Source organism: Solanum verrucosum, unplaced genomic scaffold, assembly GCF_900185275.1.
Source record: "Solanum verrucosum unplaced genomic scaffold, falcon-dt-bn FXZP01000108.1, whole genome shotgun sequence".
NCBI classification, from domain to species: domain Eukaryota; kingdom Viridiplantae; phylum Streptophyta; class Magnoliopsida; order Solanales; family Solanaceae; genus Solanum; species Solanum verrucosum.
Genome location: NW_026020274.1, coordinates 429,011 through 454,133, shown reverse-complemented (window position 1 = coordinate 454,133; position 25,123 = coordinate 429,011). Strand labels below are relative to the sequence as shown.

At 31.7% G+C, this 25,123-nt stretch overlaps 1 protein-coding gene and 1 pseudogene across 1 annotated transcript in view; both read right to left on the bottom strand.

Annotated features, from left to right (window-relative positions):
• Positions 1–2,197: 2,197 nt before the first annotated feature.
• LOC125833822 (putative F-box/LRR-repeat protein At5g02930) lies at positions 2,198–4,781 on the bottom strand (annotated as a pseudogene).
• Positions 4,782–8,028: 3,247 nt separating this feature from the next.
• LOC125834078 (uncharacterized) overlaps positions 8,029–25,123 on the bottom strand; it is a 198,416-nt gene continuing 181,321 nt past the window's right edge. Inside the window, exon 5 of the mRNA XM_049513250.1 lies at positions 8,029–8,038. The gene's annotated coding sequence lies outside the window, so the exon portion shown is untranslated. The remainder of the gene's footprint in view (positions 8,039–25,123) is intronic.

Below are 25,123 nucleotides of genomic sequence, written 5' to 3'. Positions count from 1 at the left end.
TTTGTTAATTTTTAATTTTTTTAACTAAAATTAACTGACACGTGTCGATTTAAAATAAGAAGTTGCATTTGAAGAATATATATAAAATAAAGAAATCATAAAAATAGTATTTCGTGTTAAAATGGAACAGAAAAAATGGGGTTCAAGGGTTAAAATGGAACAAGGCTAAGTTGGAGTGCCAAAATGAAAAATTGGGCCAAGTTTAAGGGGCTGTGTATGTGTTTGGCCTTCTCAATAAGTACTTAATTTGCATTTTGAAAATGATATCATGCTATACTAAGTTGTTTAGTGATACCATGTGAATTCTCAAGAATACATTTTGTTGCATATAACATGTAGCCGTTGCCTCATGTTCGGTAAAATACTCAACCTGACAATATTTTCTAAAATTCTACTTCATATTTTATGATTTTATATATACTCCCTCCGTCCACTTTTAATTATCATGTTGCGCTTTTCAAAAGTCAATTTGACTAATTTTCAAAGTTAAATTAGATTTCATCAATTCGATATTTTAAACAAAAATTTTAGATATTCAAAAACTATACGAAAAGTACTATAAATTGCAAATTTTTGCATATCAATGTGATGAAAAATACATCGTAAAATGTTAGTCAAAGTTTTTATAGTTTGATTCTAAAAATGGAAATTATGAAAATTAAAAATGGACGGAGGGAGTATCATTTAAGTTGAGATTCATCAATATAGTCGAGATTCAGAGGTAACACAACATTCAAAAATTCATAGGAAATCAAATTTAAAAAGCCTAATAATGGGAAAAAACAGAGAAAAAAATACAACATACACATCCTTCTTAATTTAATTAGTTATTTTATAATATACTAAATTAAGTGTAGGGTAAAATGGTATTTCAAATTTTACTTTTGTGGCTTTCCACTTTTAGTATAACTAGTTTCTCGACACGTGCCTTGCTATGTGTCCCATGCAATATTTATAAATTCGTTAGGACGATTATAATTTAATGAAAACATGTGTGTAATGAGTACTAAAATGCAACAATCTCAAATAAATGCTATGACAATAATTTTCTTATTAAAACTAAATTAAAGAATACTAATAGAGAGCAAATATATAAAAAAATTAACGTACACATCGTTCTTATGATTTTAATCATAACAATATATACATGGAAAAAGAAATACAAAATGGGTACATAATTTTTCGAGTTTTTGTCGACACCATCTCTCTTATCCAATCAAAATTCAAAAGTCTTTTCCATCATGTCAAACAAAAGCATGAATCAAATAGAAAAATCACTTCATTTAGTAAAGTGATATATATATATATATATATATATATATATATATATATATATATATATATATATAAAAGACTAAGGTAGATATATCATATACTTTAGATGTTGATGGCTTTCACTACTTTAACCTTAAAATGAAACAGATAATATGTGTGAGTTTCATTAAACAAAAAAAATGAATTTATATAGATTAAAATAGAGGAATACCAAAAGACATCTTAAAGTTTTAAATTAAACATTTGAAGGTTATGTATATGAAAAGCATGAAGGTTATGGATATTAAGAATGACAATTGAATAGGTAATTAGATATAAGTTATGAAAAATATATTTATTTAAAACAACTAAAGAAGAATTTTTTTTATAAAAAATGTAGATAAGAAAAAAGATAAGTGCAAATAATATTTAAGTGTAACACCACTAACAGTGGAATTTCAAAAGGCCAAAATATGAAATATATGCAATTAAACCTTCAAAATATGGAAGATTAAACAATCCGGCTTCCTATGAGCACATGAACTCTCTATTTACTTGATGTGTTAATTGATTATCACTAATATTTAAACATGTAATTAACTAAATATTTATAATATTTTAATTTAGTGTTGGGGTAAAATAATATTTCAGCTTTCAACTTTTTTTGTTTCCACTTTTAGTAATATATGATATCACTAATATTTAAACATGTAATTAACTAAATATTTATAATATTTTAATTTAGTGTAAGGATAAAATGGTATTTCAACTTTCAACTTTTTTTGTTCCCACTTTTAATAATATGATGATATATGATATGATGATATGATGATGAAGCTTAGTGCAAAATTTTCAAATTGTCTAGCAAAGATTAACAACTTAAAAGTTGTAACTTAAAATCAACAGAAATATACTTTGAATCCAATAGTACCTGATAGAAGCTCTATTGAAACAAACAAAGAGATCTAATCATACATGAGGCGATTGAGGCTCCCAACATCATGGTTGCTCCATAGAAATAAGACTTTGTGATAAGCAAATTCAGAGTTAGACTTTGCATTTCAATTCTGGAAGCGACATCTCTTCAAACTGCATCAGTGGTACTAATGAGGTAATCCCAATGAAACTAGTGAACGATCGAGAAACCAAGAACAATCAAAAAGGAAGAAAAATCCTATCTAGACTGATAATTTTAAGCCAAATTTGACCATCTAACAATGTAGCTGAATAGTAGAAGAAATACTCGACTTTAGAAAGTTGACTGAAAGATTGCAAAAAGTCAAGAAAGTTTTGTATTAACACCAGTAGTCTTTGTATGACGTGTAAAAGTTCTCAAAATTGTGTTATATTCTAAAGGGGATGCTATCTCTTTATGTTATCTATATACCAAAAAGCAAATAAGGTCTTCGTGAAAAAACAAACCTCAGTGAACCAAGTTCCAATCGTTAACTCGGTTGCATAGCTCAATTTTTGAAGATTATCTTCGATGAGTGTCCTTATAACTTGATGTTCTTCAGGATGACATATGGCACTAGCACTAAAGGTACCACTAAAAGTACCTCGAGCAATCCAAGCACAACTCATTCGGAATGTAAGCTTAGCACTGACCACAGAGGATACATTACTAGCCTACACCAGAGATCATACATATCTTTAGAGATCTCCAAATGTTGAATATGCGGGGCAAAAATATTCAAAGACAGATCATCAGAGTCATCATCGTACGACAAATAATCTTCAAACTTAAGCCTCTTTAAGTTTGAAGAATTGGTTTCCAAATGATGCAATCCGTAGAATTCAGAAAAATCGAGGATTTCCAAAACAGGACAACCTGAGAGTATGTTTACAATTTCTTCATCATATAACTTCATGTCTTTCAACTTTAAGGTGTTTAAACACTTCCATCGGGAGATTAGGAGCAATAATTCATCATCAACAAATTCAAGTTGTGACTCATATTTGGACAGGTGGGTGAAATCATGATGGAATTTTTTTAAACTTGGAGAAAGTAGAATGATCTAATGCATAATCGACAAAGGATATAAAGTTTTCCCTTTGTGATTTATCTTCACACTGGATAAAGAAAGTATCAACTCAAGGCCATAGATACTGCCACTGTGAAATTATAAAGTTGATTTTTTGGAACTACGAAAAATCCTAGATTTTTAGGAAAGTTTCTAGAATAATATAGTGTAGTCACTTGGATATGTATCTTGTAGAAATATCTAGATATTCTAGAGTAGAAGATAATGTTACTAGATTTTTCTTGTAGATGTTCTAAAGGAATTATATATTTGTAGAGAATTATGGAATAGTCTAGATTTTGTAGTATCTAGAACCATCCATTGGTAAGTATAAATAGGGGATGGTATTGTAGATTTGTAAATAACCTAAGAACAACCCAAATAAAAGATTTTTCTTCTGTCAACAAGTTCTCCTTTCCAACTTCCTCTTCTTTAGTTGAATCTTCCGATCTTAGTTAACGATTTTGGGCTAGCAGAAGGTTCCCCGATTTTACTTTTCTTCTGCTATTCTCTACATGGTATCATAACCATAGCCGTAGATTGGCTTGCAGGTGTTATTTCAAGATCAGGTTGGTGGTAGATTCAACTAGTTTATGTAGATGGATTTTAGCGGTCGTGTTAATGGACTAGGGATGGAGTTGTTGAATCATTCCAATTACAAGGTATGAAAGACATGTATGGAATCATACCTTGTAGGGGGATTTGTGGGATGTTGTTAATGGGAATGACACAAGTCCTCCTGCTGACGGATCAGAAAATAACAGTGCATACACGAAGTGGAAGAAGATTAATGCGAAGGCAGAGTTCATTCTGAAGAGGACAATCTCCTTCGATTTTTTTGATCATATTATAAGGTGCAAATCAACTCATGAAATATGGAGGACCATCGATCTCTTGTTCAACAAGAAAAATGAATCTCGGCAACATATATTGGATAATGAATTGGCTAACACCACTTAAGGTAACCTTTCTATCTCTGAGTATATTTTAACGATTAAGAACTTATGTTCTGAGATATGCTTATTGAATTCGAAAGAAGCTATTTCTGAAGCACGAATGAGAAAAATAGTCATTCGTGAGTTGAAACCTGAATGTATTCCATTTGTGACGTCAATTCAAGGATGGACTCAACAACCACCCTTGGAGGAATTTGAATTTTATTTTTGTCGTCACAGAAATTACTAGCCAAGCAGTTGGCTAGTGCGTTTGTAAAATATGGAGAAGGAGATGCTCTTGTAGCCAACAAGAGAAACTTTAAAGGAAAATCAAGAGATATGTTGCACTCTCGATCCTCAGGTGATTCAACCTTTCCTGGAAAGAAGGAAGAGTCTTCTAACTATTATGGTAAGAAGCCTCTTAGATACAATCAGTGTGGCAAAATAGGACACATAAAAAGATATTGTCGAGCCAACGAGAGGTTAATATGCCTCAAAAGGTTACCGAAGAAGAAGAAGAAGAGTGGGAAAAATGTTTAGTAGCTGAGGCTCGAGCAATAGATGCCATGGTTTCCATCAACCTTGAAAAAGACTGGATCTAGGATTCAAAATATAATGCAGTCAATCACGTGGCGAAACAAAATATTGATGTCATCAGTATGAAGCAAGAAACTAATAAAGATATTCATAGTGGTGATATGGTAGCTTTTATCGAAGAAATCAAGGAAATAAATTCTGAACAAGCAGTGTCTGGAGCTATATATGCCGATGGTGACCTTTATGGAGAAAGATTGAGAAAGATGTATGGGAAGTTGAAGTCTCTGATCAATCGCCAGCCATACCGAGGTTAGTTATTGGCTTAGATCAAATACTGGAAGCAAATGGAGATGATGAATATCAAATAGATAAGGAAGCTGACTTTAAAGGCCAAATCTTAGGCGGAACGACAAACGATATAACTTTCGAAAGCTCTAAAGTTGCTAAACATGTTATTGAAGAATTAGAAAGGGAATCTGGTGATGGATCCTCTTATGGTGCTGAGGCTTCACATGAAATTGACCATTATCACTAACTTAAATAAGGAGGCTTATATGGACGAAAGCTCTTTTTGTTATAAAGTTGCAGGTTCCAAAATCTTGAACCTTGGAGTTCCAAACTTGCCTATCACAAATGTTTACATGGACTATTCGATAACGGAAAATCTTTATCATTTGAAAAATCAAGAGGGGTCTGGAAGAAACTGCTAAGATTTGCACCAAGACGTGGTTAAAAACTTCGTTTGAGTTCTTCCGCTACAAACTCAGGGTAGTTTTCAAAAAATCACTTTAAGGGGAAGTGTGCAATTATAAATTTGATTTTTTGGAACTACAAAAAATCTAGATTTTTAGGAAAGTTCTAGAATAATCTAGTGTAGTCACTTGGATAAGTATTAAGTGAAGTGGACAAACTTGTAATCAACTTTTAAAAATAATTGACTTTTTCTTAATAAGACCTCAAGTTTTTATTTTAACACTTTCACCCAAATTTTAACTAAAACCCTAATTTCTAAAAGAGGAAAGCCCAAATCAGTCTTTTTTTCTTCTTTTAACCTCCCACTCAAAGCTCTTATATTTCTCTAGATTTTTTTCTTCTTCTTCCTCCTTCTTTTTCTTCTTCTTCTTTTTGTTGTTCTTTTGTTGGTATTGCAACTTATTGTATATTTCTTATTTGAAGAATTTGAGAAGGAAAAATCTCAAATTTTAGATTAACAGGTGATTTAAAAAGGTTTAAGCTTTAGAAATTACTTAACGAGTAATTTTCAATCATTTTAATAAGTGAATAGTATTGTTTTGTGTGTATTATTCATTTAAAATTTTGATTTTTGTATTATTTCTTGCCACTGATGTATAATAATTTTCAGCGATTTACAACAATTACTGAATAATTTGGTTGTTGAATATATTTCAGCAACTGCTATATCTATTTCAGCAGCTGTTGTATAACTTGCAACAATTGTGATATTTTAATAAAATCTTTTTTATGATCAATTTTTTTGTTGTAAGTTATAATATTTTCAAGAGATAGAAGATCAGTGGGGGTTGATTGTCATGGTTAATGGGTTGAGTCCAATAATCATTATATTTGGCGTTGGAAGAGTAAAGAATCGGCCTCGACAATTGCGATGATTGTGCATTGAGATATCACATATGATGATTTTGCAAATAAAATCATTATTTATTGTAAATTAAATTGTGAGTTGGAAGACATTGTCATCACTTAAATGCACAGTTATGGTGAGAAGTACAACAACTTTTGTACTTGCTGTAGATAATTTCAGCAATTGCTATAAAAAAAGATAACTTGTTTAATTGTTGTAGGAAATTTTAGCAATTGCTATAAAAAGTACAACAATTTGCTTATTTATTGTAGCAAATTCAAATAAAATTACAATCAATTCTATATTTTCTTTTTAAATTAGCCAAAATAATCATATTTATTATTAAATATGATTGATAAAACTAATTAATGATCAATTTTTTAATTTAAGATGATTACATGTGAAATTAGTTCATTGGTCATCTAATATCTCAAATTATCATCTTTTTGTGTAAGATTACTATCAAATCTACATTTTATTTATAAGTTGGACCAAGACTACTCTATTTATCATTACATATGAGTGTTATAACCAATAAACGATCATTTACTCATTATAAATTAATTACATGTAAAATTGTTATGGAATTGATCGACTGGTATCTCAAATAACTATCTCATTATACAAGATCACTATCTAATGTAAATTTTATTTTTAAATTAGATCAACACTACTCTATTTATCATTAAATATGAGTGTTACAACCAATTACCTGTTAATTAATCAATTAACTTGCGTACTTGTTAAAGATGATTTCAACAATTGTTATATATAGTACAATAACTGTCTTACTTGTTGTAGAAAATGTCAGCAATGCTATGAAAAGTACAATAATTTTTGTACTTGTTGTAGAGAATTTCAGTAATTGCTATAAAAAATATAACAACTCATTTAATTGTTGTAGAGAATTTCAGCAATTGCTATAAAAGTACAACAATTTGCTTATTTGTCGTAGCAAATTCAATTAAAATTACAATCCATTCTAGATTTTCTTGTTAAATTAGCCAAAATCATCATAATTATTATTAAATATGATTGATATAACTAATTAATGATAAATTTATCAATTTAAGTTGATTACATGTGAAGTTACTTAATTGATATTTTGATATCTCAAATTACTATTTTTTTGTGTAATATTACTATAAAATCTACCTTTTATTTATAAGTTGGACCAAGACTACTCTATTTATCATTACTGTCACGACCCGAGTCTACACCCTGGACGTGGCCGGCACTCAAGAACCATTGCTGGTCCCCAAGCGAACCCTCATCCTGGCAGACTACAAACGAAAGACTAACTTAAGCATGCAAAAGCTTAAAACTGAATAAAATTCAATAAACTCAACTTTTCAAAACTTTAACTCAAATGAACAACTTAGAATAAAAATAATATATTCAACTCGCCATAAGGCAACTTAAGTCTTAAAAATATTTAGTAAGATAAATGAATAAACATTCTGAAACTCTACTGTCTATCTATGAAGCTTCTAACTGACAAAGATGGAAGTCGGGACAAGACCCATGACATCCTAACAACTGATATAACTGAAAGGTAAATGAAATCCTCTGGAAGCAAGAAGACTCACCATAGCTAACTCGAACTCTCGGATGTATCAACGAAGCTTCTGTTGATGATCATGAATACATGTGTCTGCATCATGAGAAGATGCAGGCCAAATGGCTCAGTACGTGGAATGTACGAACATGTAAGAGGAATTCTAAAGCATAAACATAAGCTTGAAACTTGATAAAAAGGAAACATACTTATCTCTTCTCAAACTTACTCAACTCAAGGAATACTCAAAACTACTTAACTTACTTAACTCAGAAGTACTCAAGGATAAGATACTCAACTCAGAGATAAGATACTCAACTCAAAGATATGATATTCGACTCTGGGTACTCAACTCAATATAACTGAACTCATTTCAATATAAAGCAATTTAAAACAAGTACAATATAAAGAAACAAACTGTTTAAAAACATGTTGTCCACTCTGTGTGTATACAAGGATACAACGTAACTCTGAAATGTATGTAAAAATACAAATAACTGTGTATATAAGAATACCATAACTTATGTGGGAGTTTCTCTAACCGACAACCATCACATAAGAGCTATAGTGATGATACAATGATCTACCTCACGTTGCCTGCGCATCCTATACCCGGCCAAATGTATAGTACCTGAACTGCCTAATGAATCCACTAGTCTATTTCGAAAAGGATTCATCCAAAAAGTATGACCCTTTTCTACCATGGTGGCTAAATGGTTTTATGGTGACGTAAGTTGTCTGAACTCATGCTCGTCCCCAATTCGATGCTCAATACTACTCCCAAAATATACTAGCTCTTATGTTTTAAAAACATACTTCTTCTTTGATTTGAGATTAGTGCTCAAAAACTTAGCTCAATGGCTATCTTGGAAATCAAAGTTTCCCCTCTTGCTTCATTTAGAAAACAATTACTTGTTTCTATTTGGAAAATATATTTTTGGACAGATTTAGGAGTCGCCACTTAATTTTTAAAGGAAAATTAAGAAAACTTGTTTTCAAAAGATTAAAACAGTAAATCTATTGAAATATTTAAAGGGTTCGAGGTTCATATTAGCATTTCGGGAAGGGTTTGAAAGCACCCGAAATGTCCGCTAACACACGGTTATCCAGTAATTAACTACTTGGCTAATTGATTTTAAAATAAGGCATGCATACTTATATTAATTAAGAGGTAAACAGTTTTAATACTTAAAAGATCTTAAAGGAGAAAGTGGATATTAAAAATATTATTCAAGTACAATATTTTGCAAATTTTCTTGAAAAAGTCTAGTAGAAAAATGTTTGCTTAATTTTAAATAGTTAATTCAAAATGGTTATCTTTGGGGAGTTGAATTTTTAAAATCTTAAGATTAATTTAGCAAATAAAACATATAATAGCAATTGAATAGATAAGGAAAGGAAGTTTGGGCCCGAGTCTGGATCTGTCCGCCTGGGCCAGTACCTGGGCCCATTTTCGTTTTGGGCCTTTGGCCCAATTTTCACCTGTCCTAAGAACTAACAAGTAATAGTAAGTAGAATGGCGAGGGCTTAGGCCCAATAATAACAAAATACAATTCCGAATAAATAAAGGTAGGTTTTGGCCCGATCTTTTTCAACTCCCGATTTGCTCCGCTTTTCTTTCAATTTTGAGACCTATTCGTCGATTTTGATATCTAGCTGACTCGGATAAGAGGGGATATGGGCCTCCGTGGCCCAAAGGAAAATGCGAGGATAGAGTCCGTGAGGACCCCGGACAAATTTCACATGCAAACACGAAAATGAGAATCAATAAGTAAGAGTTATGAATAATATAGGAGAATTTATTATATTCTAATATTTACTACACTACCATATACTAATATTTATTATACTACTATATTCTAAAATTTATTATACTACCATATTCTAAAATCTATATACTACAGTAATCTAATATTCATATACTACCATACTTTAATATTTATATACGACTATATTCTAAACAATTATATACTACAGTACTTTAACATTTATATACTACTATATTTTAAATCTATCTATTGCCGTGTCCTAATGTTTATACTACCATATTTTAAATCTATAATTACCGTATTTTATTATTTACATACTACCATACTTTAATATTTATATACTACTATATTCTAAACAATTATATACTACCGTAATCTAACATTTATATACTACTACATTTTAAATCTATATATTGCCGTGTCCTAATGTTTATACTACCATATTTTATAGTTATCTACTATCATATTTTAATATTTATGATAAAAGATAATGTGTGCCACCAAGGGCCTTAAATTCATACACGAATGACACTTCAATGACCTTAAACGACTAAGCCTATAGTTAGAATTGAGCAGATGCAAAGCTTTAACAATAGATAAATTAATAGCCCATCCTAAAATTTCCAATTTTGAAACAATTAAACCATGATCAACTAGTGGTCATGTGGATTTGAATAAGCCTATCACACCCAATCGTAAACCAACAACAAACAATAAAAAGGGCAAATATATATTCTAGTGATAAAAGCAATAGAAAATAAATGGGTCAAGACATGCTTCTCATCCCATGGAAACGATATAACTACACTTCAAAACGGAACATATGAGGCTGTGAAAAATAAATAAATTAAAATCCTAGAAACAGTTTGCTATAAGCAACATTTGACTTATCTTGACAAAGTAATACACATAAACAATCTTTCCCTTCTTAAACAACAGTGAACTTCCAAATAATGAGGTAAAGGTGGATACCTTATGCTCTCATGCAGTTAAGATAGCAAATGACTTATGTGATGCAAGAAAAAAAATAAAAATAAAAATAAAACAATGAACCTAAATGCTTTAACATGCACAAATTAATCAAAAATAATATTGGTAAGATAAGAAAGGAGTTCACATAATTTCCAGACTTGAACAATGAAAGGATTTTAGCGCCTACAAATTAATGAAGGAATGCCGGAAAGGATAGACATGTTTTAGCATATTTATGAGACCTAAGTCTAGCAACAAGATGATAATGAGACTAACATATCAAGGATCTAAAAAAAAGATGGAGGAAGGACAGGCCACTGCCTCCAACAAACAACAAATGATGCAACATACGAACTCCACATCGACTAGCTTAGGATTTTGCCTCTAACACTCACGAGAACAACAACATTTACAAGAGCACGCCTTATGTCTCAAATGACCAAGACGCCTACTCCACTCAATCACTCGGCTACTACATAAGCGATGAATCGAGAAGAACAAAGGCAGTCGAGAAAAGAAGATAAATAAATTAACAAACAAGCTTCAATTCATCGAACAACACATCAACTAAAGAGCCGAAATTGAAATGAAGTCTACCTTTTAAAGTGCAGCGAGCTAAGACGAGACGAGCAGGGGGGCGAATTTCCACGACCACAGAAGAACTCTAACGAACCTTTGTAAATTTCAGCAACCAGCGAACGAGGGAGAAGGAAAATGAAAAGGTTTTTAAGTGTATTCTTGAAATAACTTTGCAGCTTAAGAGTTTTCCTCCTCTGTAAATTTTTCAATCCTTTTTTTTTCTTTCTTCCTCCTCTCTCCCTTTTCTCTACCATGAATAGGGGGAATATATAGAATAAACTAGGGTTCGGAAAAATGGGGGGAAAGGGCTGATTTTCGAGCCCATTTCGAAATTCAAAAACCCCAAAATTCCTTTCACCATTAAGGATAGACATCCTTTTCTGAAATTTCTGCCCCATTCCGAAAAAGGAAAGGGGAGAAAACGCATGCCCCTGCTGCTACTGCGATTGTACAAACTGAAAAAGGCGTTTGAAGAAGAAGACAAAGAAAAACAGAGTGTTGCCTGGCTATGCGTATTGCACCGATTCACGCGTCTCTTCATGCCGTGATGATTTCCGTGAACTCACTGATGTTCATCCTCGCGTGAGGCGCGTACACGCGTTGTTTGGAATTGTCGTCGACGTCTCTGAGCTGCTGCGTCGGTGCTGAAGATAAAGAAGAAGAAGAAACGTGGGTCTGGGGTCGGGTCTGGAAAAAGGGTTGTTGGAACATTGTATTGCTGTTAATTATTGTATTATATATGGGCTGGGAAATAGGAGTGGAAAAAAAAAAAAGTTCTTGGTGGGCTGTGTTGGTTTGCTGGCAAAGTTGAAGAAAAAGGCCCAAAATTTTGGTTTTAAAATGGTTTTAAGGGGAGGTTAAAGATGGATTAGTATTAATTAATTAACGAGCTTCTTAATTTTGACGAAATAAAATAATTAACTTGATAATAATATAATTAATTTAAACATGAACTAATTAGTTCAAACTCGTAATTATGATTTAAAGTTAGTAAAACCCTTAGCTAAAAAGAAATAAAAATCTTTTGATATGATTTCCAAATATTTATAAAATATACTAATTAGACACATAATTATATAATAATTAATTTAATTATAAACTAATTAACTCGAAAGATATAAACTATTGATTAACCAAACTAAAACCAAATATTCAAATAAAATTAAGACTTTTTGAGGTGAATTTCAAATATTCATAAAATATACTAATTATACACATAATTATGTAATACATATATATTATCTAAAAATTATAAAAGGTGACAAACTATTTAAAATAACTTGCAAACTATTGTCATCATATTTTTTTCTTTTTGGAATTTTCTAAAACTTATTATTTTAAATCATTTCAAATTGAAGAAGCTCGATGATTAATTTACATCGGGGAGGGTCGAAATTGGGTGTCAACATTACTCTTTTCTGAAAACTAGCCCGAAGGCTCCTTGGAAATCTCAGTTTCCATTCTTATTTAAATGTGAAAACATTTTAAATCTCTTTGGGAATACTTAGTCCCCATATACTTTTGAAGAAATGAACTTCAAACTTTACTCAACTCAAAACTTAAGTCTTAAAACAAAGTTAAAACGTTTGTAAAAGACTTCTTAAAATATGGTTCATATCGAATTATGGACATGAACGGCTCAAGGCAAGGTTTTTCAATAACACATAGATAGACCTCAAATACTTGGAACTCAAGAATTTCAATGATACTACTAATTTCAAGAATGCTCAACTCAGAGGGTTTATGCGGAATTTGTGAGCATGAACTACTCAACTCAAGGAATCAAAGATACTTCTCATCTCAAGATTGTTTGACTTATAATGTTCATGCGAAATTATGGGCATGAACAACTCAACTCATGAGCTTCATGGGTAATAGGTAATAGTCCCATGATTAGGATTATAATCTTTAATGGGTTAGAAACTCAATACTTAAGACTTAGGACATGAAGATATTACTCCTCTCATAGATACTCAACTTATGGAGTTCATGCGGAATTTATGGGCATGAACGACTTGACTCGAAGGTCTACAAACTACATGGAACTCATGTATACAATACTTCTCATTCTCTTACTTACTACCTCAAGACTTAGTTCAAATCGATGGTTGATCTCAAAGGATTCACAATTGAACTCAATGGCTTTCTTGAACTCTACTTTTAACTCTCTCTTGAATGTGAATTATGAATTCAAGAGTTATGGTTCACGATATGAAAGATCTCATGATGACAAGTAGACTCATGAGTACATTTTCCTCATCCTCACACTCACTTGCTCGAGTCTTGAAACAAGTTACTAGAAGTTGTAGAAAACTCAACAATAAGACTCAAAAGGACTTTCTTAGAATGTTCAAAAGAATTCTCAAAACTTAACTCTCAAATCTACCTTGAATTTGAATTATGAATTCAAGGTTATGATCATGTTAGGAATGATTTTAGGTGCTTAGAAGTAGCTTAGAGTAGTTAGAATCGAAAAGGAGTGAAGGTGCACTTTAAACGAACTTAAACGGGGTAACCGACGACAAACTGGATGGGGCAAGCGACCTTGATGCTATGGGTGGCGCGGGGCACCAACCCCTAAACTTCAGAGGAGGGTTTGGGGCACTCTGGCTGGCGCATCGCGCCAGGCCCCAACCTAGAAAATCCAACGAAATTCTTTGCTCATTTTCTCACCCTATTTCGCCTAGAATCAAATGGTTTCTTCCCCAATCACTTGGATTCGATTACTTAACATAAGTATACTCTAATCTACTCAATACAGCCCTAAAAACAATCACTTTAATCTCAAGAAAATCATCAAAACCCAACACAACAAGATTTAGAATGAACTTCAAGAACTCATCAAGAACTCAAATCTTTCAACTTCAAGAATGAAATTTGCGCTGAAAATAACATGTTTGGCGTGTGGGTGACAAACCCAACACTATGGAAGCTTACATACCTCTTAGGGATCAAACCCATGGCGACAACCCACAACAACTCTCAAGAATCTCGACGAATGCTTGATCCTCTCCTCTTTTCTCTTCTTGAACTCTCAATTAAAACCCTAGTCTAATTTTAGGATTATAAAACTGAACCTAATAGGATTAAACCCTTAAAACCTTACTAAAAATGAATTAAATCTGATTGGGTAAGGAAAAGACCAAAATACCGCTCTGAAATCCGATTTTGACTTTCCTTATCTAGACAACCCAACTTCGAATGGACATATCTCTCTCATACGATATTGAAACTGAGAAAACTTAGTGGCGTTGGAAAGATAATTCAGAGGTCTTTCCTACGGTATCTGGTAGCACACCTAACTCATCCTGAGCTAGGAGTTATGATCATTTAAAGTCAACCCATACTTAGCTTAACTTGCAAATTTTCAGATTTTTGCTATGTCCAATTTAGTTCTTTTTGAAACTCAAGGTGCTACATCTAGTGACCTGACCTTAATACTTAAGAAATTTTAAATTCTTTAGTAAAATCCTACTCACAACGAAGGACGGTTCAAGTCTTAGCTCAAAATTTTTCTGGGGTGTTACAATTACATATGAGTGTTATAACCAATAAACAATCATTTACTCATTATAAGTTGATTATATGTGAAATTGAACTATCTCATTATACAATATCACTATCTAATGTAAATTTTATTTTTACATTAGGTCAAAACTACTCTATTTATCATTAAATATGAGTGTTACAACCAATTAACAGTCAATTTATCAATTCATTTGCTTTACTTGTTAAAGAAAATTTCAGCTATTGCTATAGAAAGTACAACTACTTTCTTACTTGCTGTAGAAAATTTCAATAACTGCTATAAAAAGTACAACAACTTTTCAGTAATTACTATGAAAAATTCTGTAATTTTCATACTTGTTGTACTGAATTTCAGCAATTACTTTAAAAGAAAGCAAAAAATGGGTCAAATCCTCTCCTTCAACTAGTCCACTAAGAAAATCACTATTCTTTTTCGATAATCTCAACAGCACAATCAATTCAACTACTATTCAAAACCCATGAATATCAAACTCAACTAAAATATCAATTCATCAATTTCAAAATACCATATTCACAAAAGTACAACAAATGTGCATTAAAAATGTAGCAAAATAGCAACAAAATGCATATTCACAAGCAACCCCTTCTTCATTACGCTTTCAACTCCTTTTTGAATTCGAATCAACCCACTTCATCTGTAATATTTTTAAAAAATGAATTTCACGTGTAAAAATGAAATATATAACACAAGAAAAATGTTCCAAAGATGATTAGAATATAATTTTACCTTTACTATGCATTATCACCGGACACGACACCAATTCTCCTTTTTTGAAATGAGTATATCATCTTGTTCCTTCTCAACTGGTCTATAATCTCTTTCTACATTTGTAGAAGAAACATCTATTTCACATTCTCATTCTTCTTCTTCTAAAAAAAATTTCAAACTTGTGTTTTCTACTTCTTCTTCTTCTCTGTCTTTGTGTATTGATTCTCCTTTTATACTTTTTAGTAGGGGTTGTTCGTTTTTTCCTTGAAGTCATGATTTAAAACTAATAAAATCAAAATGTAATAATACAAAAATACATTCATTATCCATTTAGATAATTTTGAAAGTTAATTCAAAACCACATAAAAAAATAAGGTTAACTATAATAAATGTAACAACTGTTGCTTTTCAAAATTATATTATAGCAGTTGTTTTCATAATCACAACACTTATTGTTTTAATCACAACACTTGCTATAATAATCACAACACTTGTTGTAATAATCACAACATTTGCTATAAATACAAGCATCATCTTTCTATGAACTCTTTCTATGATCTTATTAAGTAAAAAAAATGTAAACATAAAATGTAAACAATACAAGTTTTCAGTGCAAACATATATGTTGATGAACAGACATGCAACCAAATAACATTTTTGAAGAGTTGGAACAACATAGATGTTGATGAACATTTTCGGGTGCTTAGACAATTCTAATATAGTTACTTCTACTGTAAAGTATCAAACAAAGTAAGGAAAAAAGGGAAATAGTGAAATCTTTCAAGTAAAAAAGAAAGAGTATACTCATGTTAAACAAATGTCAAAATCTATTAGAGTTGCTAAATTGATGTGATTACCAAAATTCCATCTGTCTTCTCTTCACACTCCTTTTTAGTCCTAAAAACAGACTTTAAATATATGTCCTTTGCCTCAATTTCATCTTAAAAACACATAGTAAATTCACTTATAAGATGAAGAGCTATGTGGAATGGTATTCTATCATTATTATGTTGACGATAGACTTTGCTTTATCGATTAGTAATATACTTTTCAAGAAGACTATCATGGATGATTTGAACCATTTTTTATTCTTTGCTTCAGCTTTTAGCTTGAGTTTTGATGATGGATTGATAAGAGGAGTTTTCATGGAAGCAAAAGATTATAATTCAAAAATAACATAAAAATTTATATACAAAAACAACTCAATCGATCTTCAACCTTTACAATCTCAAAACCCTAACTATGAAAGAAAAGAAAAGAGTGTTACCTTGACGGGTAGATGAAGACGATGGCGAAGAAGACGAAGATGAAGACAACAAATTGAAGTTGTCACAACTTGAGAGGAAGGTTGGGAAGTCGCAACAATGGTCAAATGGAGACACACCGAAGGGCCGTAGTCACAAAGATACACGTTTTTGAGAGAATGGGGAAGAAAATTGGGAATTAGGTTTATTTGATATCTTTTAAAAGTTTAGAAGTTTTAAGAATTACATTTTAGACCCCAATTATCTTAATCACTAATTAAAATTTTTCTGACTTTGAATCAGTCAAACTTGTCACCAATTTTACTTTGAACTCTTTTTTGTCACCTTCCCCTCAATTTTCTCAAGTATAGTAATAAAAATTACATTTTAGACTCTAATTATCTTAATTACTAATTAAAAAAATTTGACTTTGAATCAGTCAAACTAGTCACCGATTTTAATTTGAACTCTTTTTTGTCACCTTCCCCTCAATTTTCTCAAGTATCTTGTAGAAATATCTAGATATTCTAGAGTAGAAGATAATGTTACTAGATTTTCTTGTAGATGTTCTAGAGAAATTAGATATTTGTAGAGAATTATGGAATAGTCTAGATTTTGTAGTATCTAGAACCATCCATTGGTAAGTATAAATAGGGGATGACATTGTACATTTGTAAATAACCTAAGAACAACCCAAATAAAAGAGTCTTCTTCCATAAACAAGTTCTCCTTTCTAGCTTCATCTTATTTAGCTGAATCTTCCGATCTTAGTTAATGATTTTGGTCTAGCAGAAGGTTCCCAGATTATACTTTTCTTCTGCTATTCTCTACAACCACCTTTTGGAGAGAATAGAGGTTGTGTCTTTCGTTGGCAAAAGGGAGACAATCTGAATAATAAGAGCATTCGGCAACTTACTAATTCGATCAACTCTTCTCATTTTGCTTCTTCGTTTCTTTGGGATTTGGGAATAGAGACCATAGATCCATCTTTTGGGGGCTAGGGTTTTAATTGAATCTCTATTATTAGTGTTGAGCTATATATACTCTTTTGGCTGCCGAAAGGCTTGCTAAGGTTTTGATGATTTTTCCTTTTCTATCCAACACATTTTGGTTTTGATGATTTTTCCTTTTCTATCCAACACACCTTTTGGTTTTAATGATTTTTCCTTTTCTATCCAACATACCTTTTGGTTTTGATGATTTTTCCTTTTCTATCCAACACACCTTTTGGTTTTGATGATTTTTCCTCTTCTATCCAACACACCTTTTGGTTTTGATGAATTTTCCTTTTCTATCCAACACACCTTTCCTCTTTGGGTTTCGTTAGGGTTTTAAATTGAACGAACACATTTGTTCATGAAATAGCATGACTATTATGAAACATTCACGGAAGATCAAATCAAAACGAACAAGTTGTGCATTGGTGTTTTCTTCTGCAAGCCCGCTTCTGGAGAGCGTTGGTCGTTCGCGATCAAGAGCTATTTCTTTAAGTTTCATGTATATAAAATTTTCCCCATCCAATGCATCTTGAGAATCAATGGAACTGGATGACTTATTTTAATTTCCAAGTCTTGTGGTTCAAAAGATCTATTTTCTGCTATCTAGTTTTTTGCAGGTGAGCTTTGGATTACAATGGAACTGGATGACTTATTTTCCAAGGCTTGTGGTTCAAAAGATCTATTTTCTTTTATCTTGTTATTTGCAGGTGAACTTTGGATTATACTTCTCCGGAGTGCTGGATAATGTGGTGTGCTACTCGGAGCATATGCAAGAGATGAGAGTTGCGAGATCAATTTACTAGATTGAGTATGATCTAGATCAAACCAGAAATGATACTGCTTAAAGTAGTTATCCTTAATTATTGGTCTAAACATATCTTCTGGCAGTGGTACACAATGTAGACGGTCTACATTGTGTACCACTGCCAGAAGATATGTTTAGACCAATAATTAAGGATAACTACTTTAAGCAGTATCATTTCTGGTTTGATCTAGATCATACTCAATCTAGTAAATTGATCTCGCAACTCTCATCTCTTGCATATGCTCCGAGTAGCACACCACATTATCCAGCACTCCGGAGAAGTATAATCCAAAGTTCACCTGCAAATAACAAGATAAAAGAAAATAGATCTTTTGAACCACAAAACTTGGGAAATAAGCCATCCAATTCCATTGTAATCCAAAGTTCACCTGCAAATAACGAGATAGCAAAAAATAGATTTTTTCAACCACAAGACTTGGAAATTAAAATAAGCCATCCAGTTCCATTGATTCTCAAGCTGCATTGGATGAGGAGAATTTTATATACATGAAACTTAGAGAAATAGCTCTTGATCGTGAATGGCCAGCGCTCTCCAGAAACGGGCATGCAGAAGAAAACATCAATGCAGGGATAAGTTATAATGATGTAAACATTGATCAAGCAGATTTTGGATAGAAAATTGTCTCTATTCCAGGTTTTGGAAGACAATTTCTCCTTCTATTCAAGTTCAACAAAATCCAGAATGAAAGCTCTATTGAAACTAAGGCAAAATAGAAACCATTTCTCACGACAAGTTACACTAAATTTTGAAACTCCTCATTGTTCGTCGTTGTCTCAGCCATCTAAACTGCTTGAAGTATAGATATTTCAGGCTAATCAAACAAAAAGATCTAATCGTACATTCTTATATGACTTAGAAGTAAACAAACAATATACACCTCCTTCTTCCATACAAAAACTCCAAAATTGGAACCATTACACAATCATAGACCTCGAAGCTATTGCCAATGCAAGGTGCCAAAACGTACACAACATATCATACGGCTAATATCCAAGAAGATGGGAAAATAGCTTTAATATTATGAATAACTTCTATTACTGAAAAGGAAATTATCAATTGAAGTCCAAAGATAAATCTTCCTTTTAGAGAGAAGACATGATGCGATGACATCTTTAGTCGACAAAAGAGAGAGAATTTGCACCAAGAGTGTGCCGGGCAACAGATTGATATGGTCTATGGTTTCTTCAACTCCATTCTTTAAGCCATGATTTGTCATTTTTAAAAGGAAAGAAATGAATACTATCATACAATTGAAAAAGGCATTAATGGAACAATAATTAACTAAAACATATTTTAAGGGAAAGTGTGAAATATCTGAGAGATACCATTTGTTGGCTAAGAAGAGATGCACACATAATTGACAGTGTATAAAGTTTAAACTCTTTTACTTGCCGGCGATATTGATGAATCCAAACTTAATCATAAATGACCATTAGTTAACGTGTAAATTCTCAAGAGCCTGTATTCGCCCACTCTGCTCTCAAGCCAACAAAAGGGCCAACTATGACAAAGTCTGAGTGACAATTAACTGCTAAGTTTTTATGTTGATTTTCTCAGCCCACCGCAGTCGACTCTTTTATTCTGAACTTGAGACCAACTATGTGAGATAGCTTAGTAGAATTTTTTACAAAGCAATAACTGGTAAAACGTACATTTTTTCCTCTTAGTTTGTTAAAAACTGAAAGAATATAGAGAAAATTTACTAGATAAGATTGTATGAGAAAATTTCTGAATTGTATTTTTCCTTATGTATCTATTACAAAGTTACTGAGTGTTATATATCAGTAAGAGCAGCACTGAAATGTAAAAGAAAAAAAAGTATGTAACTATAACTACAGCTGGATAACAACAAATATCTATACATGTGTGTTTTTACAGCAAAACTGGAGAACTTAAAAGAACTGGCCCCAAATTAAATTTGTTGACTGACGCGCAGATTTCAAATGAGCCCAATCAAGATTTACTTCAGTCCACATTAGATCCCTTTTTCTTCTTTCCTCTTCTGAACATCGTCTTTTTCCTTAGTGCTCATTAGTCACCGGAAACATATAACACCGAAACTCGCACCCAATGTCGCTTTAAGAAAGAGAAATGCAATGGGACCATTATATATAGAATGGTAGGCTAATGTACAGTCCGGCAAGAAAATGTAGCTAACAAGAACCTTTTTTTCTTGACGATCGATACATTTACTTTATCAATTTGTCGCGTGTTTAACAACGACTTGTCTTTTTTATGAAAAGATAAGTAACTGATGCTCAAGTAAAAATTGAATTTCTGTATGATTATCATCAACATCTCCTCATTTCTCCCTTGTCATATACAGGGGCGGACCCACGTTGTATCCAGGGGTTCACCCGAACCCCCTCGGCAAAAAATTACACGGTATATATAAGGTAAATTTTCTGTATTTCTGTAGATATATATATTTTGAACCCCCTCAATAGCAAAGAGAAACTGATGGTGCAGTGGCAAGTACCCCCAAAATTATGATGTACGTCACTGGTTCGAATCCCAGTGAAAGCGTTTTAGTTTTTTCTTTTTCAGTTTCAGTTTTTTTTTTAATTTTCAGTTCTGTTTTTTTACTTTAAAAAATGTGCTAAAAGTTTGGTTTTAAACCCATAAGAATTCAAGGTTTCCATTTCCAAAGGCTTATTTCACGTTTATACTTTTATTTTTCGAACCCCCTGAACGAAAGTCCTGAATCCGCCTCTGGTCATATATTAGCTGAAGAAACAGATTGTTTTTTTGTCTCGAACAATCCCCACTCAGTGAGTCAATTATTGGAGTAGAGTCTGATCCAAAATAAAAATTCCTTTTTACTTTTATTTTTTTCCTCTCATATATGTGGAATTTGATTAATTAAATGATCAATATGTAATTTGGCTTTGTAATATTTCATTCATCTTTTTGTTCTTATTTGCCATACACACAATCAAAAACTTCAGCAGTAGTTTAATAAGCTTGAACAGCTGATGCTCAAATAGCCGATGAGTTACCACCAACGGATGTAGTGGAGTGGATGAGATTGTTCCTAGCTTAACTGGAAGTCTCAATTCTATGCCATATGTATGGAAATATCTTTGGTATGTAGCTGTTGGGTTTTAAAGGTGTGAACATGAAATGAAGGGTTGTGACTATGCCGAAGGGTTGTGAACTTTATGAAATGTTGTGTCCTTTCTAAAGGATTGTGACCGTTTGAAAGGTAATGCCTTTTCCAAAGTGTTGTGACCTTTCTGAAAGATTGTCTTCTTTCTGAAAGGTTGTCTTCTTTCCAAAGAGTTGTGACCTTTACCCTTTGTTGGCTATAAATAGAGAGGTTTTCTCTCATTTTTCTGTATCGAAGTCTTCCCTTCTTTTGCATTCATTTCTTACAAAACAAAATCAATCGATCATGTCTGTGTGTGTGATTCGTTGCTGTCATTTTGAGTTCGTTGAAATTATCGAAGTTTGAGGTACTGCTACTTCTTTAATGGTTAATCCGTTTTATCTTGGGAGGAATTAATCTGCAACCTCGGGTACTTGAGGAGATTAAATTTCTTAAGGACACACAGTAGGTTCTGTGGACTCGGATAGTTCTTTGTATTTTTCTTTTCGTCTTTTATTATTTCTAGTTTGCTAATCTGAATACAGGAGATAACAAGCTTAAGAAATTTAATGTTGGTATTTTCTGTGGTAAGGAAATTACTTCTATTTTCTGTGTTCTTTTTATGGGGAAAGAAAAAAAGAAAAAGAGAATTATTTTATCATATGATAAAAGAGATTTGGGATGAATTAGTACTACTTTATTATGTTTGAGTATATTTTTTGTAGTAAGTTTTCCTTGGATGGGTAAGATTATTTTTATTTTCTTCCCAAGTGCATTCAAGCATTGCACCCCTTCAGTTTTCTTTTCAATGAGAAAAGTTATTTTGTGCATAAAGGCTAAGATGAACACTTTAATTTTTTCCCTATATTCTTGGTTTTATATAACTATGAGAAGAAGTAAATGAACAGATATTGTCTCCTAACAATATTTGAACATGAGTTTAGTTTCTCATTGAAATTCAATGTCTTCTGAGGAAAATTGGAATATGATGGAAACTGAGAAAAGAAAAAAAAATAGCAAGAAAAGTGACTTGCATGGAATTATTGCTGACAGATAGAATATGATTCAATGAGAGTAAAAATCAGGTTCTAGCTTTATTTTCCTTGATTATTATTTTCTTTTTCTATCCTTTATAAGTTATGAAATTTATTTCATAAATGTTAGGATAGATGATCATTATGTGATGATCTCAGAATATATCTTTATTATTATTAATATGTATTCTGTTTAGAGGAGGAAAAATAAAACTTTTGTAATTTCTACTCCATGTGAAATTTGATTGTGTTTGACTTTTGGAGATTTTTTTTTTCTCCTTTGATTTGAAGAATATAAGAACTTCACGAACAAATCAAATTGTGCATTGGTTTGAAGAATATATAAACTTCACCAATTTGTTAAATACCCTGTTTGAATGAATATTTTGACTTGAAGAGTACAAAATCTTTGTCAGGAATATTAAGGCTAAATGATTGAAAAAAAATAATCTTTATCATTAGCTCGAAACAGTGTTGTATTTGAGGTTTATGGAGATTAAAACCTTTTTGGTTTACTACTCTGTCTGAATGTGAAACTGATTCGAAAAATATTAAAACTTCATCAGAATTCAAGGTTCATTCGGTTAACGATTAGAAGAATATAAAAACTTCATCGTTAAACTAGAAACAAGTTGTATAAAGATTGAATCTTTATTGTTAGTATTCTAAATACTAAGTGGTTTGTCTAGTTGTGACAAAAAGGAAAAAAAACACTAGTGACATAAAATTAGTGGTTTTTGTGCCTGCAATGGGTGTTTATATGGATTAAATCTCCAAAAGAAGACTTCGTGTTGCCAATGTGTAAGCATGGAAAAAAATATGTGGAAAATAATTTCAAATACTTGAAAAATATTTTTGAGAACATATTGAAAATGTGGGGGTTTCTTTACTTGTGATAAAAACAAAATTAGACTTACTATCTAATTTAAATTTAAAAGTACAAGATATAAAATTTAATGACAATCTTGTATTATGTTAGACGCACAAAATTCTTGGAGTATAATTGATATTGTGGTCGTTGAGTCTCTCTTTACTAGTATATGATATGACTAGTATGAAACCACAAAATTATATTACTAATTGAAAAGAATTGTATTCTTTGATGAAAAAGTTTCACTTTAAATATTGTGATTTTTCATGAAAAGATATGTCTATTAAAACAATTTTTTTGTATAGACATGAACATTGGTGAAAAATGATATGTTATGTTTGTGTTGTAAAACAAACATTTGGGTCATATCTTCCTTATTGGACCGATGAGACTATGATCATGGGTAATTCTATAACAAATTGAATGTTATGGAAAGGTCCTTCTGAAAAGGACATATGACAAGGTATTAACTCTAAAACAATGTCTGTATTTGAGAAAGTTATAAAAAAAAAAAGTAAAGAACAAAATATATGTGGAAAAAGGTTACCTCATAGAAGGTCTTTTCAAACTTAGTATTTCTGTTTGTTCTTTCTTGCTTGAATCAAATTGTTTGTGACATAAATGCTTGGGACATGTCAATTACAAAACCTTGCAAAAACTGATCAACTTAGAAGTTTTGCCTAACTTCTAGTGCAATAAATCAAAATGTCAAGTATGTGTTGTTGAAAGGAATTTTAATACCTTAGAATTGATTTACACTAACATTTGTGATATGAAGTCAACACCATCTCGTGGTGGGAAAAAGTGTTTCATAAATTTTATTAACAATTGCACTAGATATTTTTATGTTTATTTGTTGAATGGTAAAGATGAAGCAATAGAAACATATAGGCAATATAAAACTGAAGTTGAAAATCAGTTGGATAAAATTTTTTTGTCATGATTAGAAGTGGTAGATGTGGAGAATATGAATCTTCTTTTGTAGAAATATATTTGGAAAATGAAATCATTCATCCAATTACTACACATTCTCACCTCAATCTAATGAAATTGTTGACAGGAAAAAACCGAACTTTGAAAGAAATGTTGAAATGTCCTATTTATAAGTTCAGGTTTGCCACAAAATTTGTGGGGGGTGCTATCATTATAGCAAAAGAGAACAACAAAAAGTTTGTCTGTTCAGAAAGAGAGAAACAAAAAGTTTTGTTTGTTAGTAAAGAGAGTAACAATTTTATTTATTTTTTTAAAAAAAACTTTTGTTTGTTAAGAAAGGGAGCAACAAAAGTTGTGTTTGTTCATGCTTTGTTGTATCCTGATAGAGAATTGTTTGTCCTCCCTTAAAGTATATACAAACAATAACTCTTGAAAGATAGTGATCTAACAATTTCCAATACAGTTTATTCCATATGAGAAATGGAAATGAGGGAACTATTCCCAAATGGGTCAAAATAGGACCTAAGACTGTTGATTGTATGTTCATTGGATATGCTACAAATAGTAAAGCATGTCGATTTATGATTCATAAGTCCAAACTATCAGATAGTCAAGTGAAGGGTCTAAACGACCTTGGAAAGA